Here is an 18,368-nt window from a genome sequence, read left to right on the forward strand (position 1 = left end):
ATACTTAGTGCTGGAAGAACTATGAAATGAATCATGGACTTTCATGGAAGGCATTACTTAGATTAAGTAAAATGGAATCGCTGCTTGGTTCCTGGGAAATAAAAATTGCCATTAGGAGCGCAGTAACTTGTCCTATTACTAATATTTATTATATAATCTTGCTTTTCTCATCACAAAAGCAAGTGAATAATTTAATTTTCTCAACAAATTTAGCCTCTTTTTCATTTCTCAATCTCCAGTTACAGATTACGATTTCTGTGAATTTACATGTTTGAAATTATACTGTTTTTTTCAGAATTTTTTTTTAACTTTGTAGACAGATGACATACTGTTTGTTACAAATATTCAGTACTCAATGTTTGAAATTCTAGCTGTTAGTTGTGGTTGGTCATATAAACCACACTGCATTGTTTCTGTTTCTTAAGTAGGTGAGCATAATTCCCATAATCATAAACACAAGAAGCCACTGGGGATTTGACTCTTTCAATAACTGGTAAAAAATTTAGGGAGAAGTAGCAGATAAATGGGATTAGGAAATTTTAGAAAATGTTAAATTTTTAACCTCCAACACAACTTTTAATACATTCAATTGACTATAATAAAAGCTATAGAGAACTAACAAGAGTTACATGTAACTAGAAGAAAAAAACCGAGGAGTCCTTGTGGCACCTCAGAGACTAACAAATTGATTATGCCCAAATAAATTTGTTAGTCTCTAAGGTGCCACAAGGACTCCTTTGTTTTTTTGCTGATTCAGACTAACGTGGCTACCACTCTGAAATATGTAACTAGAAGCTTATCTCATTTTCTTTCACTGTTGTAACTATGAAACTCCTGTATTTTCCCCCTTTCCCCCTTTGTTCAGAGGCATCCCTTGCTCTGCTTTCATTCAAATTGTAAACTCCTCAAGGAAGGCACCTGTGGGTTCTACTTGCCTCTAAAGCACCATGTATATCTCTGGTATTATATTAATAATAAAACTGTTGATGGTGAATTCTTTATTGGAGTATCCTGTACATTTTTAATGAGGCTAATCTGCATATCATCAGATTGCCCCAAAAGGCTTTTATCATCAATTGCTTGCACTGACTTCCCACAAGGCAATAGGCTGAAGTGAGAGATTGAGACCAGAAGCCAATATAGAAAATAGCTAGAGAATTGAGGACAGGAAAGCAGCTGTCAGCTGAACCCTCAAGAAAACTCTAAAGGATTGGCAGACATGTTATACTTGCCTGAATCCAGATGCCCTCTGTGGACTATATATAGCACTTGCCTATTTAATAAGGTCAGACTGCCAGTCTGGGAGTGTCTGTTTTTTCGATAAGACTCAAGACACCCTGATCTTCCCCTGAGCTCTTGGAGTCATCAAATTATCAACTCATGGCTGGAATTAAATCCTCACTGGTAGATAAAAATAAGGGACAGCATATGCATAGTTGTGTAGTTCAAAATCCTGCATTCAGTGTACTGGTTTTCATTTTGCTGTGTACAGTAAGTTTTAAGTGGCACTCTATCTGGCTGGTATCAATATGATGAACAATGGGCTTTTGTTGTATTGTATAAAATGGAGGTGCCCTGAAGTAAACCCAATTGTGAGAAAGTAGTTTCAGCCATGGGATTTTATAACTTAGCAATGTGTGTACTGTTTTGAATTCTGTTATCCTTCAGTAAGATCTTCCATAACTATCTTAACCCATGAAAAATTTGGGGTTGCTTTTGTGCCCGCCAACATAGGTATTTCAACATCAGTTTTAATAACTACTGGATGGTTATATACTTGGTCTCATATATTAGAAGTGATTGATTTTTGGCAAGAGAGTTGGTAAATTAGACAATGGGATCTCTGCTTGAAACTTAAAGGACAAAATAGTGATAACTACACAGGAAAATCTATTACTATGATTATAGCATTAACACTCCCTTGAGCACTGGACTAGGACTCTGGAAACTGGGTTAAGTTCTGACACTGGTTGGCTGGGTGAGCTTGGGTAAGTCACATTTCCTGTCTATTCCTCAGTTTCACCATCTATAAAGGGGGTATAATGATACTGATCTTCTTTGTACAGTGCTAAATAGGAGCTAGGTATTTTATTTGATCTTTTTATGTGACTTTTCTTGTTTTATATCATGCTGTCTGTAACCAAGTTCTATTTCAAAGTGATCTCACCTAAATAGATATATATTTGAAAATTGAATAGGGGAAATAATTACAAGAATTAGGAGGAATAGTGAACCACTTAAGCAATACAATTGGTCCTGCGGGCTTACACAAATGATACTGAACTAGTGTTCAAATAGAAATTTTTCCTTTTGTGAGATTGCTCTCTCAAAACATGACTTCTTATTAGAGTAAGGAAATGTTATTGTTCTTTTGATAAAATTGCACCATTACGCCTTGATCCTACAGCTCTTTGCACACAGAAGGAGTGTTGCTCCCACGTAAAGCCCCATTTAAGTCAATAGGGGGACAGTAAGATGCTCCACTAAAAGGGGCAAAATACCTTCCTCTCTCCCCACAGTGAGCAGACGAATTTTCACCCTTTGAGTTTCTTCCTTCTTTTCATAGTCTTCATTCTCTGGTGCTGGGGTACTGCAGCAAGGCACTTCCCCTTTATTCAGATCACACAGTAAAGTAGTTGTAACCTAGCTCTTCACAGGGATATCTCTGGGTCCTCATAGTACCGTCTTCTTCAACTATACTTACTATGTATGTCAGTTCTTTAGAGCTCCCCTTGATGCTTCAGCTGGCAGCTCCTTTCCCTTGGGCCCATGTTTCATTCTCAGTCCTTCCATGTTTCTCATTTGCACCAGCTTCTGGTCTTATCCCCTGGACATAGATAGTTGCTCTTTGGAAAACAGACTAAGTTGTCTGATTTCATTATGCTAGAGCATGGATAGTAAGGGCCAGATTCTCCCTTGGACAGGCACATGGAACTCCTATTCCCCTCACATGTATGTGAAGACAGAGTTTTGCCCTAAGTATTTACTGTATGATCGTAACACACTTGCATATGAAAATTGGTTCCTTTTATAACCCATACTTAGTCCACATGTATACAACTCATAGTCAATAACTTGCCCACTCAACTAGAAATAAAGTAAAATAGAACCAGGATGTTGGTGCAAAGGTAGAAGTTACAATAATTTCATTATTAATTCTATGCTGTCAACATTTTCTTCGGCATAAACACAATTGTTGCCACAACAATTCAGTTGCTCAGGAACCATTGTATGTTGGAGCATAAGCTGATTATAAGGTTCCAGTACATAGTGATGCTCTGCTTAAATTATATATAGTATTTTTTTCAATCAAGAAGAAATGAGATTTAAATAAAACCAAAAAACCTTTTCCAGGATAAATACTGTTTTTTGTCCATTTTTGTTAGTACGTTTACAAAGATGTGCTGAAGCAATTGGAGTTATCACTCTGAACACAGGTGTACCCACGGGTAGTTTGCTAACTGGCAGTCTAGAGAGGGATTGAAATGGACTTCTTAAACTTTGGGGGGAAAAATTCCAGTGTAAATCTTAATAAAGCTTTCTATGGTTACTGATGTCAAGTACATTTCTTAAAATATCCTGTTAATTTGTCCCTCTCCTGGTCTCATCGGTATAGATGCCCTCTCAACTTCACTGTCTCTGAAATTGTATCACCATAATAGCTATTTAAGTACTGCATATAATGGACATGTACCCATACAAAAACTAGAGATGGAGGTAGTATTGATGCACAGTGGTTCATCATTAGATCAGAATGCCAACAAATGAAGCACATCACTTCATGTTTTGGAAAGGAAATATTTTACCTGATTTTTTTTTTTTTTTTGCATCCAAATTTCTCCTTAAGGCCCATTTACTTTTCCTTGATTTAATTCCCAGTCGACTAAAGTTCTGTCTGCTCCCACCTCACATACAATAGTTTCTAGGTGTTTCTGGACGAAGAGCTCTCCTAAACAAGTGTCAGATTTTGCTCCCGGTTATACCAATGTAAATCTGAAGTAACTGCATTAAACTCAGTGGAGTTAATCCAAATGTATACTGGTATAACTAAATGCACAATTTATAGCATAAGTATTTTGTAATGTTAGTTGTAGCTTTGGTGCTCTTATTCCAGTATATAAGTAATAAAGACAATATATAGAATGAAAGATTATCAATTATATTACATTGTATTAGCATTTTTATCGTGGTAGTTTGCCTAATTTTTCCTGAAATATTACAGATATTGCAATTGTGCAAGTAGATATCCTAAAACCAAGCTGAAAGACATAAGAGAAAGACATAACCAAACAAAAATGTGATCACTACATGAAAAATTATGGCATGAGATATTATCAGGATTTTATGGCCAAAACCACAAAGTTGCTTGTAGTATCATGTGCTTTCAAAATAGAACCATCAATCAGTGCAAGTTCCCTCAAAAGTGGGCAAAGATTAGTGAATTTTACAGGATTCGATTCAATGCCCATTAAAGTCAATGGAAAGACTCCCGTTGACTTCACTGGGCATAAGATCAATGAACCTGGACTGAGTAACAAGTTTTGTAACTAATCATAAAGCAAGTTATCTGTGGCAAATAAAGTATATTGCAGCTTTAATCAATACTTGTCTTCTTCTAGAGGAAAACAGTCAGTATGATTCTTCTAAGTTGCTACTGATACATGTGAATGGTGACCAGAGGCAGAGTTCAGCTACTATTCCATTTCCTTCTGAGTTCCAAGACAACCCTGATCATTAAAATAGATTAGAAAAATGACAATCTCTTATTGTTTTATATAATGATATGCTGCATAAGGTTATTTATACTTGAGTATGCTTTTGTTTCTATTGCTTATATTTTTGGATGTTGTGTTTTATTTTCCTGCCCTTTCCCAGAAATTGAATCCAAAAGAGGGAATAAAACTGACACTTTTAGAAAGAAAGTGAACTTTTTATTTCAGGTACCCTGTGGCCTATTGACATTGTTAATTTCCTGCATGTTGTTGTTATACTATATATCAGGCAGTGTGACTATAACTGGCAAAACTGCTTTTCAATGCCATATTTTATTTATCTATTTGATTTGACTACCCAACTGACTTAAATCAACACATGCCATCACACTTGGTCTTATTAAATTGTAGCTATTAATTATTGTTTTTATTGGTGTCAAGGTTCCTTCCCCACTCTGAACTCTAGGGTACAGATATGGGGACCTTCATGAAACCCCCCCTAAGCTTATTTTTACCAGCTTAGGTTAAAACTTCCCCAAGGTACAAACTATTTTGTCCTTGGACTTTATTGCTGCCACTACCAAGTGTCTAACAAATCTAACTGGGAAAAAGCCCACTTGAAAACGTCTTTCCCCGCAAGCCCTACACCCCCTTTCCTGGGGAAGGATTGATAAAAATCCTCACCAATTTGCATAGGTGAACACAGACCCAAACCCTTGGATCTTAACAAACAATGGAAAAAGCAATCAGGTTCTTCAAAGAAGAATTTTAACTGAAGAAAAAGTAAAAGAATCACCTCTGTAAAATCAGGATGGTTAATATCTTACAGGGTAATCAGATTCAAAACATAGAGAATCCCTCTAGGCAAAACCTTAAGTTACAAAAAGACACAAAAACAGGAATATACATTCCATTCAGCACAACTTATTTTATCAGCCATTTAAACAAAACAGAATCTAACGCATATCTAACTAGATTGCTTACTGACTTTTTACAGGAGTTCTGACCTGCATTCCTGCTCTGGTCCCGGCAAAAACGACACACACACAGAGAACCCTTTGTCCCGTCCCCCCCCAGCTTTGAAAGAATCTCGTCTCCTCATTGGTCATTTTGGTCAGGTGCCAGCGAGGTTGTCTTAGCTTCTTAACCCTTTACAGGTGAAAGGGTTTTTCCTCTGGCCAGGAGGGATTTAAAGGTGTTTACCCTTCCCTTTATATTTATGACAATTGGCATATATGTGTAATATGTGATCACATAATTATACTGAATTATATATTGTCAATTATATTAGATTAGATTTTGTATAGTGGTAGTTTCCTAATTTTTCTTGAAATATTTCATGTATTGCTGCTATTAATTATATTACTCATTGCTGGTGATGTTTTTTTTTTTTTCTGACACCATTTATTTGTTTGGTTTCAGAGGAACAGCCGTGTTAGTCTGTATTCGCAAAAAGAAAAGGAGTACTTGTGGCACCTTAGAGACTAACCAATTTATTTGAGCATGAGCTTTCGTGAGCTACAGCTCACTTCATCAGATGTTTACCGTGGAAACTGCAGCAGACTTTATATACACACAGAAATCATGAAACAATACCTCCTCCCACCCCACTGTCCTGCTGGTAATAGCTTATCTAAAGTGATCAACAGGTGGGCCATTTCCAGCACAAATCCAGGTTTTCTCACCCTCCACCCCCCCACACAAATTCACTCTCCTGCTGGTGCTAGCCCATCCAAAGTGACAACTCTTTACATAATCAAGTCGGGCTATTTCCTGCATAGATCAAGGTTTTCTCACATCCCCCCCACCCCCATACACACACAAACTCACTCTCCTGCTGGTAATAGCTCATCTAAACTGACCATTCTCCAGGTTTAAATCCAAGTTAAACCAGAACATCTGGGGGGGGGGTAGGAAAAAACAAGAGGAAACAGGCTACCTTGCATAATGACTTAGCCACTCCCAGTCTCTATTTAAGCCTAAATTAATAGTATCCAATTTGCAAATGAATTCCAATTCAGCAGTTTCTCGCTGGAGTCTGGATTTGAAGTTTTTTTGTTTTAAGATAGCGACCTTCATGTCTGTGATTGCGTGACCAGAGAGATTGAAGTGTTCTCCGACTGGTTTATGAATGTTATAATTCTTGACATCTGATTTGTGTCCATTTATTCTTTTACGTAGAGACTGTCCAGTTTGACCAATGTACATGGCAGAGGGGCATTGCTGGCACATGATGGCATAGATCACATTGGTGGATGTGCAGGTGAACGAGCCTCTGATAGTGTGGCTGATGTTATTAGGCCCTGTGATGGTGTCCCCTGAATAGATATGTGGGCACAATTGGCAACGGGCTTTGTTGCAAGGATAAGTTCCTGGGTTAGTGGTTCTGTTGTGTGGTATGTGGTTGTTGGTGAGTATTTGCTTCAGGTTGCGGGGCTGTCTGTAGGCAAGGACTGGCCTGTCTCCCAAGACTTGTGAGAGTGTTGGGTCATCCTTTAGGATAGGTTGTAGATCCTTAATAATGCGTTGGAGGGGTTTTAGTTGGGGGCTGAAGGTGACGGCTAGTGGCGTTCTGTTATTTTCTTTGTTAGGCCTGTCCTGTAGTAGGTAACTTCTGGGAACTCTTCTGGCTCTATCAATCTGTTTCTTTACTTCTGCAGGTGGGTATTGTAGTTGTAAGAAAGCTTGACAGAGATCTTGTAGGTGTTTGTCTCTGTCTGAGGGGTTGGAGCAAATGCGGTTGTATCGCAGAGCTTGGCTGTAGACGATGGATCGTGTGGTGTGGTCAGGGTGAAAGCTGGAGGCATGCAGGTAGGAATAGCGGTCAGTAGGTTTACGGTATAGGGTGGTGTTTATGTGGCCATTGTTTATTGGCATTGCAATATAAACCTTTAAATCAGTTCTCATATCATTCTGTGGATCTGTTGCAATCATATCTGCAGAAATAAAATTTGAATAAGATTAGGGATGTGAATTAGTCCTGACTTTGTTTATTGCAGATAGTGATCACTTTAAGATTGGTCCATCACTTGGACTAGGAACTGGACTTGGGCTGGTTATCGTATTGCAAGCCTGGGGGAATGAGAGTTCAATGGAATCCTTTTCAATAATGTTATAAAAATGGGTTTCGAAGTTGCTAGTGTTAAATCTATTATCTTTATAAAATAGCTACATAACTTGTTTTGTCATCCCTTCCTGAACAATCTGTCATGTAAGACCATGGTAATTTAACTTGTCTTTCTGATTCAGTTCATCCACTCATCCCACAGTTTATAAATTCCTTTGGTGCAGTTGCAGAATATTTGGATAGCCTTGTATTGGGCTCAGAGGTTGACTTTTGCCACTGGTGAAGGCTTCAGTCCCTATTAACTAGTCCTGGCTGTTGAGAAGTAATGACATTCCCTAGTCTTCTAAGATAGTTTTGAAGAGGAAAAGGTAACAAAGTGTGGGATTTTCTTATCTGGGTATTTTGAACTCTGCTTAATTTCTCTAAATTCATGTGACTAGATGTGGAGGAAAAGGTTCTCTTTAGTAACCATTTGTAAGGGCTTGTATCTTCCCTGGATCCCTATGAGCCAGTGACAGCAACATGGTGCTGCTCTGTGCTGCTTTTGCTGCAGTTTGGGTGGGGTTATGACTTTTCATTGCCCACCTCCAATTTCCAACATTGGGAATGGTGGCCGTGGTCCCTCCCTGTGAAGACCTCAGAGAGAATAATAGACTTTCTTTTTTCTGAAGTTGTCAAACAGAATGTGCAGGCCTAACAGCAGGGTCTTCCCTCTCTTCTGTCAGCGAAGATAATACTAGTAAGAGGTGATGAAATGTTTGCTGTAGTGTCATTTGTGGGTGAACAGGTTGTAGGGTGGCAAAAGGCTATGGTGTGTGGGCCCAACTCAATAAGTTTGAAGAGTTTGGATAAACATCCAAACGTTTGCAGGTATATCTCATTAAAAACTCAGTTTACCCTTAACTAGAATTATTTTGAAGAGTCTATGATATTCTATTGCTAAGGTCATTGGGGACCACATAATAGTCTAAATTTCTTAACGGACCCATTCCAAAATTAATTTTAATAACTAAGTATCAGGGGGTAGCCGTGTTAGTCTGTATCCACAAAAAACAATGAGGAGTCCTGTGGCACCTTAAAGACTAACAGATTTATTTGGGCATAAGCTTTGGTGGGTAAAAAACCCACTTCTTCATGTCACCGGACTCCTCGTTGTTTGAATAATTAAGTTACTCATAGAAAACATCTCCTGTATTCAGAGCAAGCATGGCAATTTTGGGGAGGATACATTGTATTTTTTTTGTATAAATAAAAAAGGATGATGAGACGCTGCTTTAAGTGAAACTAGTGTTTCTGCATTATGTAGTTCACAGTGCTGAGGCTGGTTTACTCTGAAATGTTATGTATATTTGTAAGGGTGATATTGCTTTAGTATGTGCTCTTATAGGTAGCTGTTGTGTTAGTGCTGGAGTTTGCATGGTACTAGAAACAGACCATCTATTTAGCGTGAAACAGAGGATTTGATTTTGGGATTCAAAACTATCAGGGAAAAAATGTGTGGTCAGCACCAACACGAGTAGCTATTGCATTTGTAATCTGAAGCTTTTCTTCATTCAGTCGAAAGGTACTTTTTCTTGCACTTTTTCTTTCAGAGAGGGAACTGGAAAAAAACCTGCTTAAGGCAACAGTTGCTTTAAAACAACTGGGAAAATATGCCATCCTTCCATCTGGAATGGGAGAACCAGAATCCTCCGAATGGAATTTAGGGCTTCTCTACATACAGACTAGAACCAGAATAACTAAGGGTATGTCTACACTACGGAATAAGGTCAAATTTATAGAAGTCAGTTTTTTAGAAATCGGTTTTATATATTCGAGTGTGTGTCCTCCCACAGAAAATGCTCTAAGTGCATTAAGTGCATTAACTCAGCGGAGTGCTTCCACAGTACAGAGGCTAGAGTCGACTTCCGGAGCATTGCACTATGGATAGCTATCCCACAGTTCCCGCAGTCTCCGCTGCCCATTGGAATTCTGGGTTGAGATCCCAATGCCTGATGGGGCTAAAACATTGTCGCTGGTGGTTCTGGGTACATATCGTCAGGCCCCCCTTCACTCCCTCCCTCCATGAAAGCAAGGGCAGACAATCGTTTCGCACCTTTTATCCTGAGTTACCTGCGCAGACGCCATACCACGGCAAGCATGGAGCCCGCTCAGGTAACCGTCACCCTATGTCTCCTGGGGGCTGGCAGACGCGGTACGGCATTGCTACACAGTAGCAGCAACCCATTGCCTTCTGGCAGCAGACGGTGCAGTACGATTGGTAGCCATTCTCGTTGTGTCCGAGGTGCTCCTGGCCACGTCGGCTGGGAGCGCCTGGGCAGACATGGGCGCAGGGACTAAATTTGGAGTGACTTGACCAGGTCATTCTCTTTAGTCCTGCAGTCAGTCCTATTGAACCGTCTTATGGTGAGCAGGCAGGCGATACGGATTGCTAGCAGTCGTACTGTACCATCTTCTGCCGGGCAGGCAAGAGATGAGGATGGCTAGCAGTCGTACTATACCATCTTCTGCCAAGCAGCCATGAGATGTCGATAGCATGCAGTCCTTCTGCACCATCTGCTGCCAGCCAAAGATGTAAAAGATAGATGGAGTGGATGAAAACAAGAAATAGACCAGATTTGTTTAGTATTCATTTGCTTTCCCCCGCTCCCCCCTCTAGGGGACTCATTCCTCTAGGTCACACTGCAGTCACTCACAGAGAAGGTGCAGCGAGATAAATCTAGCCATGTATCAATCAGAGGCCAGGCTAACCTCCTTGTTCCAATAAGAACAATAACTTAGGTGCACCATTTCTTATTGGAACCCTCCGTGAAGTCCTGCCTGAAATACTCCTTGATGTAAAGCCACCCCCTTTGTTGATTTTTAGCTCCCTGAAGCCAACCCTGTAAGCCGTGTCGTCAGTCGCCCCTCCCTCCATCAGAGCAACGGCAGACAATCGTTCCACGCCTTTTTTCTGTGCGGACGCCATACCAAGGCAAGCATGGAGGCCGCTCAGCTCACTTTGGCAATTAGGAGCACATTAAACACCACACGCATTGTCCATCAGTATATGCAGCACCAGAATCTGGCAAAGCGATACCGGGCGAGGAGGTGACGTCAGCGCGGTCACGTGAGTGATCAGGACATGGACACAGATTTCTCTGAAAGCATGGGCCCTGCCAATGCATGCATCATGGTGCTAATGGGACAGGTTCATGCAGTGGAACGCCGATTCTGGGCTCGGGAAACAAGCACAGACTGGTGGGACCGCATAGTGTTGCAGGTCTGGGACGATTCCCAGTGGCTGCGAAACTTTCGCATGCGTAAGGGCACTTTCATGGAACTTTGTGACTTGCTTTCCCCTGCCCTGAGGCGCATGAATACCAAGATGAGAGCAGCCCTCACAGTTGAGAAGCGAAGGGTGATAGCCCTGTGGAAGCTTGCAACGCCAGACAGCTACTGGTCAGTTGGGAATCAATTTGGAGTGGGCAAATCTACTGTTGGGGCTGCTGTGATGCAAGTAGCCCACGCAATCAAAGATCTGCTGATATCAAGGGTAGTGACCCTGGGAAATGTGCAGGTCATAGTGGATGGCTTTGCTGCAATGGGATTCCCTAACTGTGGTGGGGCCATAGACGGAACCCATATCCCTATCTTGGCACCAGAGCACCAAGCTGCCGAGTACATAAACCTCAAGGGGTACTTTTCAGTCGTGCTGCAAGCTCTGGTGGATCACAAGGGACGTTTCACCAACATCAACGTGGGATGGCCGGGAAAGGTACATGACACTCGCATCTTCAGGAACTCTGGTCTGTTTCAAAAGCTGCAGGAAGGGACTTTATTCCCAGACCAGAAAATAACTGTTGGGGATGTTGAAATGCCTATATGTATCCTTGGGGACCCAGCCTACCCCTTAATGCCATGGCTCATGAAGCCGTACGCAGGCAGCCTGGACAGTAGTCAGGAGCTGTTCAACTACAGGCTGAGCAAGTGCAGAATGGTGGTAGAATGTGCATTTGGACGTTTAAAGGCGCGCTGGCGCAGTTTACTGACTTGCTTAGACCTCAGCGAAACCAATATTCCCACTGTTATTGCTGCTTGCTGTGTGCTCCACAATATCTGTGAGAGTAAGGGGGAAGACGTTTATGGCGGGGTGGGAGGTTGAGGCAAATCGCCTGGCTGCTGGTTACACGCAGCCAGACACCAGGGTGGTTAGAAGAGCACAGGAGGGCGCGGTACGCATCAGAGAAGCTTTGAAAACCAGTTTCGTGACTGGACAGGCTACGGTGTGAAAGTTCTGTTTGTTTCTCCTTGATGAAACCCCCTGCCCCTTAATTCACTCTACTTCCCTGTAAGCTAACCACCCTCCCCTCCTCCCTTCAATAACCGCTTGCAGAGGCAATAAAGTCATTGTTGCTTCACATTCATGCATTCTTTATTTATTCATCACACAAATAGGGGGATGACTAGCAAGGTAGCCCAGGAGGGGTGGTGGAGGAGGGAAGGAAAATGCCACACAGCACTTTAAAAGTTTACAACTTTAAAATTTATTGAATGCCAGCCTTCTTTTTTTTGGGCAATCCTCTGTGGCGGAGTGGCTGGTTGGCCGGTGGCCCCCCCCACCGCGTTCTTGGGCATCTGGGTGTGGAGGCTATGGAACTTGGGGAGGAGGGCGGTCGGTTACACAGGGGCTGTAGTGGCAGTCTGTGCTCCAGCTGCCTTTGCTGCAGCTCAACCATACACTGGAGCATACTGGTTTGGTCCTCCAGCAGCCTCAGCATTGAATCCTGCCTTCTCTCATCATGCTGTCAACACATTTGAGCTTCAGCCCTCTCTTCAGCCCGCCGCTTACTCTCTTCAGCCCGCCGCTTACTCTCTTCAGCCCGCCGCTTACTCTCTTCAGCCCGCCACCTCTCCTCCTGGTCATTTTGTGCTTTCCTGCACTCTGACATTATTTGCCTCCACGTATTTGTCTGTGCTCTGTCAGTGTGGGAGGACAGCATGAGCTTGGAGAACATTTCATCGCGAGTGCATTTTATTTTCTTTCTAATCTTCACTAGCCTCTGGGAAGGAGAAGATCCTGTGATCATTGAAACACATGCAGCTGGTGGAGAAATAAAAAGGGACAGCGGTATTTAAAAAGACACATTTTATAAAACAGTGGCTACACTCTTTCAGGGTAAACCTTGCTGTTAACATTACATACATAGCACATGTGTTTTCGTTACAAGGTCGCATTTTGCCTCCCCCCACCGCGTGGCTACCCCCTCAACCTTCCCCCCTCCCTGTGGCTAACAGCGGGGAACATTTCTGTTTAGCCACAGGCAAACAGCCCAGCAGGAATGGGCTCCTCTGAGTGTCCCCTGAAGAAAAGCACTCTATTTCAACCAGATGACCATGAATTATATCTCACTTTCCTGAGGATAACACAGAGAGATAAAGAACGGATGTTGTTTGAACGCTAGCAAACATACACTGCAATGTTTTGTTGTACAATGATTCCCGAGTACGTGTTACTGGCATGGAGTGGTAAAGTGTCCTACCATGAAGGACGCAATAAGGCTACCCTCCGTAGAAACCTTTTCCAAAGGCTTTGGGAGTACATCCAGGAGAACCGCGAATGCCAGGGCAAAGTAATCCTTTCACATGCTTGCTTTTAAACCATGTATAGTATTTTAAAAGGTACCCTCACGGAGGTCCCTTCTCCGCCTGCTGGGTCCAGGAGGCAGCCTTGGGTGGGTTCGGGGGGTACTGGCTCCAGGTCCAGGGTGAGAAACAATTCCTGGCTGTCGGGAAAACCGGTTTCTCTGCTTGCTTGCTGTGAGCTATCTACAACCTCATCATCATCATTTTCTTCGTCCCCAAAACCTGCTTCCGTATTGCCTCCATCTCCATTGAAGGAGTCAAACAACACGGCTGGGGTAGTGGTGGCTGAACCCCCTAAAATGGCATGCAGCTCATCATAGAAGCGGCATGTTTGGGGCTCTGACCCGGAGCGGCTGTTTGCCTCTCTGGTTTTCTGGTAGGCTTGCCTCAGCTCCTTCAGTTTCATGCGGCACTGCTTCGGGTCCCTGTTATGGCCTCTGTCCTTCATGCCCTGGGAGATTTTGACAAAGGTTTTGGCATTTCGAAAACTGGAACGAAGTTCTGATAGCACGGATTCCTCTCCCCAAACAGCAATCAGATCCCGTACCTCCCATTCGGTCCATGCTGGAGCTCTTTTGTGATTCTGGGACTCCATCATGGTCATCTCTGCTGATGAGCTCTGAATGGTCACCTGTAGCTTGCCACACTGGCCAAACAGGAAATGAGATTCAAAAGTTCGCGGTTCTTTTCCTGTCTACCTGGCCAGTGCATCTGAGTTGAGAGTGCTGTCCAGAGCGGTCATAATGGAGCACTCTGGGATAGCTCCCGGAGGCCAATACCGTTGAATTGTGTCCACAGTACCCCAAATTCGAGCCAGCAAGGCCGATTTAAGCGCTAGTCCACTTGTCAAGGGTGGAGTAAGGAAATCGATTTTAAGAGCCCTTTAAGTCGAAATAAAGGGCTTCATCATGTGGACGGGTGCAGGTTTACATCGATTTAATGCTGCTAAATTCGACCTAAAGTCCTAGTGTAGACCAGGGCTTAATCAGTTTATTTTACACCTTTAACTGTTTTGGTGCAAGTATGCGTATGGACACTCTTATTTCAGATTAGAGTGTCTTATTTTGATTGATTTATTTTTAACTAACATAAGCTAAATAAATTTACACATGAAGTTGCACTAAACTAAAGATGTGATATTAAACTAATTTAGGTAAAATGATACAAATTTGTGAGTGGATGTTTACATTAGTTTAACCAAAGTTTATATTAGTTTAACCTGTACCTAAAATTACAGGAGGAAGTGGAAGATTTCATAATCAGATAGCAGTAAAAGATGCTTATTTATTTTTCTCTTTCTCCATTTTTTTGGCTGCATAGTGAGCATTTGTTGTCTCTCTTGTGCTGGGGTTTCTAGCTTTGTTAGGGCTGTGATTTTCTATGTCTACTGTTGGACCTCAGTATCCTGTCACTGTTCAAGATTACACCTATGGTCTGGGTTCATGAGAAGAATCTCTGTCTCAGACCTTGTTGATTCCCAATAATTTCTGAAGGCATTCAGTGTATTATTGCAGAATTTTAGCCCATCATAGCCCACAACATTTTAATCTTACTTCATCCAAGTGATACTAATATTCCCAATGCATCAGTCATTTTCCATGCTGACCAAAGGATTACACAAATGCATTCTTCCCAATTTCCCCCCAGTATATTGGCATTAGAAAAGCCAAGAAAAAGGCACCAGAAGAACATTTAAATTCTTTGATATTTTATCAGGATGGCTGTTTCCTTCTTCATTGTGAGTCTGATTTAGATCCCAATCTTGCATACACTTAAACATGTGCATAAATATTTGCAGTATCAGGACCGTATTTTGGGATCTAGACAGTGTTGTTAAACATAAGGACTTCCAAAGATACTGTAGGGTAAATTTAGTTATTGTTTCTAACAGTATTTAAACACTGTTAAATTAACTAACTAAAAATAAATATCAGAATTTATCCTGCTACAACCTTGAAAGATCCTAGTTGATCCCACTCTTTCCTATGTTTCAGTCTATTTCCTGTGACTCAAATTATGTTCTTGATACTACAATTGAATCTGCCATTATGAACCCCAATGCTTGTGTGGAGTCCTGTTGACAGGTGTCTGGGTTCATGCTCGGAGGACCCAATCTTGCAATCTAGTATGTCAACAGAACAATCTTTTTGCTGACTATACCTGCAAAATTACAGCTCTTGCTAGAAGACATAAATGGAATTCTGTTATTGAGCTATTGAAACACAACAGGAACTTCTAAAATAGTTTTGAGAATGTATATTGTATAGATGAAGAAACATATGATAGTAACAGAAGACATACTCTTCCTACATATTAAATATTCATTTTGCTTAGGTTTTAGAAGTAAAGAGAACCATTTTCACAAACTTTTTTTGCATAAGTATCTATAATCCATTTGCAAATTATGTACACTGCACTACCAGATTATTCATGTAATATATCAGAACTGTGGTAACTGTGATTACGAATACTGTATTCTCCTCTCCATGAAAATACAAAACTCTCATTAGCATTGTGTGGTCATTATATCCAAAGGAAATATATTTCCCCAGGTTTTAAATCTCCATCCTTCTGTCACAAAAGGGGAAAAAATACCAAAGTATTACACATGATAATGGATTATCCTTTTAAACATGTTATGTTAAAGGCAGAGAATCAATTTAGAAAGAATAATTCAAATGTTCTGTTAAAATTTCTCATGTTTTCCGTATCCAAACCCAATAGCATCTGTTGTATTGTTTTCATTACATTTTTAAATGTCATCCAAGATGATTGCCACCTTCCTTCTATAATCAACAAAAAATAACCCCATTTTGGCAATTTAAAAAAATCAAGATGTGATAGTAGGTCAACAGCTAATGTGTCCTACTTTAAATTTAAAAATATTGTAATAGTTCAGGAATTGCATATAACATTAATATGTTTTCAGTATCTACATTTAGGGAGAACGCATGGCTGGGGAAATGCCAAAATACAATGGAACAGACATGGTCTCATTACTGGGGATAGAAACCCCAAGGAAGTTGTTCAAGGGAAGTCTACAGGCCCTTGTCAAGCTCTGTGGTGTCCCATTCCATAAGAAGATACTGGAGAGGATCTATGAATGAGTTAGAGTAGTGGTGTAGACACGGTCCATAAACTGACGAGATCAACTTCTTAGCGAGCACTGTGGGCTGCTCCTGCAATCCATTAGATGTAGTAACAGTTGCAGACCAGCTGCTTCTGGGCTGTACTGAGAATTCTTGTCTCCACTGCTCCCATGTAAGTCCCCCCCTCCCCGCCCCCATACAGCTCATTCACTCCGACTTCGTACGGGGAACAAGTATATCACCCACACTGAGTTGTTGCTTCATAGCATTGAGTCTCCTCCTTGACAAACATCATCTGCCACAGAACTCTAGTCTACTGTTTTTGCATAAATGTAAAATTGAAATTAGCTAGTCAGAGAACATTTTGCTTGGTAGTATTTCCTGTGTTCACTGAAGGAAAAAAGAAAAAAATCAATTTTTATAAGTGTCATTGGAGGGTAGACAGTGAGCATTGTAAATTACTAACTAAACTGGAAGTGGAATTCTAGTTTTTCTTGGTATGTACTAAAAACTTAACCTGAATTCCTCCTTATTGTGAAATGCTTCAGAGAAAATCATTCTTGTCATGCTAATATTCTTTACTGTATCACATTGTCTTAAAGCTCTTGCCTGCTCAGCTCAGCAAGGGCTACTCATTTGACTCTCCAGCTGAGGAGGTGGGGAAGATCAGAGGCTGTTCATCTAACAGGCACTGCTGTGCACTAGCTGTTGAGGAGAGGAAAGGGCATGAGAAAAGCCTTCTCTCTGTTACTCACTGGCCAAAACACGGGAGGAGAGTAAGCATTACCCCCCCATACATGTGTGTTCAAAGTAATGACATCGGTATAGTCAAATTTCTGTGATGATCTTTGGGGAAGATCACTGGTATATATTAAACAGGACTCATCCCCATGGTAGGCCATGTTTGAGAGTACACCAAAGAAAACACAAAACCTACCTTTCGTCAGGACTTCTCAGAAGAATTTTTTCATTGCGCTGCATGGGATAATTTTTCTGGCTTTCAAGATGAGGCTGTTCCTTCATATGGTTTTATGGGCAGCTTTCTTAGACTATCCTGCCTCCTCAGTCTGAAGGTTTTCACTGGAATCCCACCTCTGTGTGTGACATCAAGGATAATATTTGGTTCAGCGTGACTGCATCCTGGTCAGAAATCATTTTGTTAATTCGGTAACATTACTTCTACAAATGTCATAATCCTTACCATAAATATTCTGTCCATGAACTTCTACGGCATGTAGAGGAGTGATATAGGCTGGTGTGATGAGGGATTACTGGTTTGCTTCCCAGGTTTGGCAAAGGCAGTAACGATATCTTCATGCCAGGTCTGCAGCTTTCCCAGCTTTTGAGAGTGAGCAGGCCTTATTTACCTCCTCGACAGTGGAGGGCAATGATGGGGGAGAAAGAGGCCAGTAGCAAGCTGATTGGTTGTATCTCTCCGTACATTTTGTGTTCGGTAGTCTTATTCCCTGGTGCTTTTGATTTCGTAAGCATTTTTGTGATTGCGTCAGTTGAGACCTCTGGAGCACCTCTGAGTGGTATCATCATCCTTTCTCACCACTGGTGCCTCTGTATGTTACCAGCTGACCTTCTTAGGTCTTCAGTGACTTGCTTGAACCCCCACAGGGTATTAAAGAATCCAATAAATAGTCTACTTGCCCTTGCTAGGGTCTTCATCCCTGGCTTTGGGCCCTATAAATTCAGCCCTTTGTTCAGGCTCCCAAATAAGCTTCATCCCCTTCTTTGGGTTTATGCCACTTTACCGGTAGCGGGCATAGGAACCTGGGCCCACCGACTACTCCGGGTTCCAACCCAGGGTCCCAATACACAGTACTGTGTCCTGTACTGCTCACTTCAATCTTTCACTGCTAGTTCACT

The sequence above is a fragment of the Lepidochelys kempii genome, chromosome 1 (genome assembly GCF_965140285.1).
Source record: "Lepidochelys kempii isolate rLepKem1 chromosome 1, rLepKem1.hap1, whole genome shotgun sequence".
In the NCBI taxonomy this organism is placed as follows: domain Eukaryota; kingdom Metazoa; phylum Chordata; order Testudines; family Cheloniidae; genus Lepidochelys; species Lepidochelys kempii.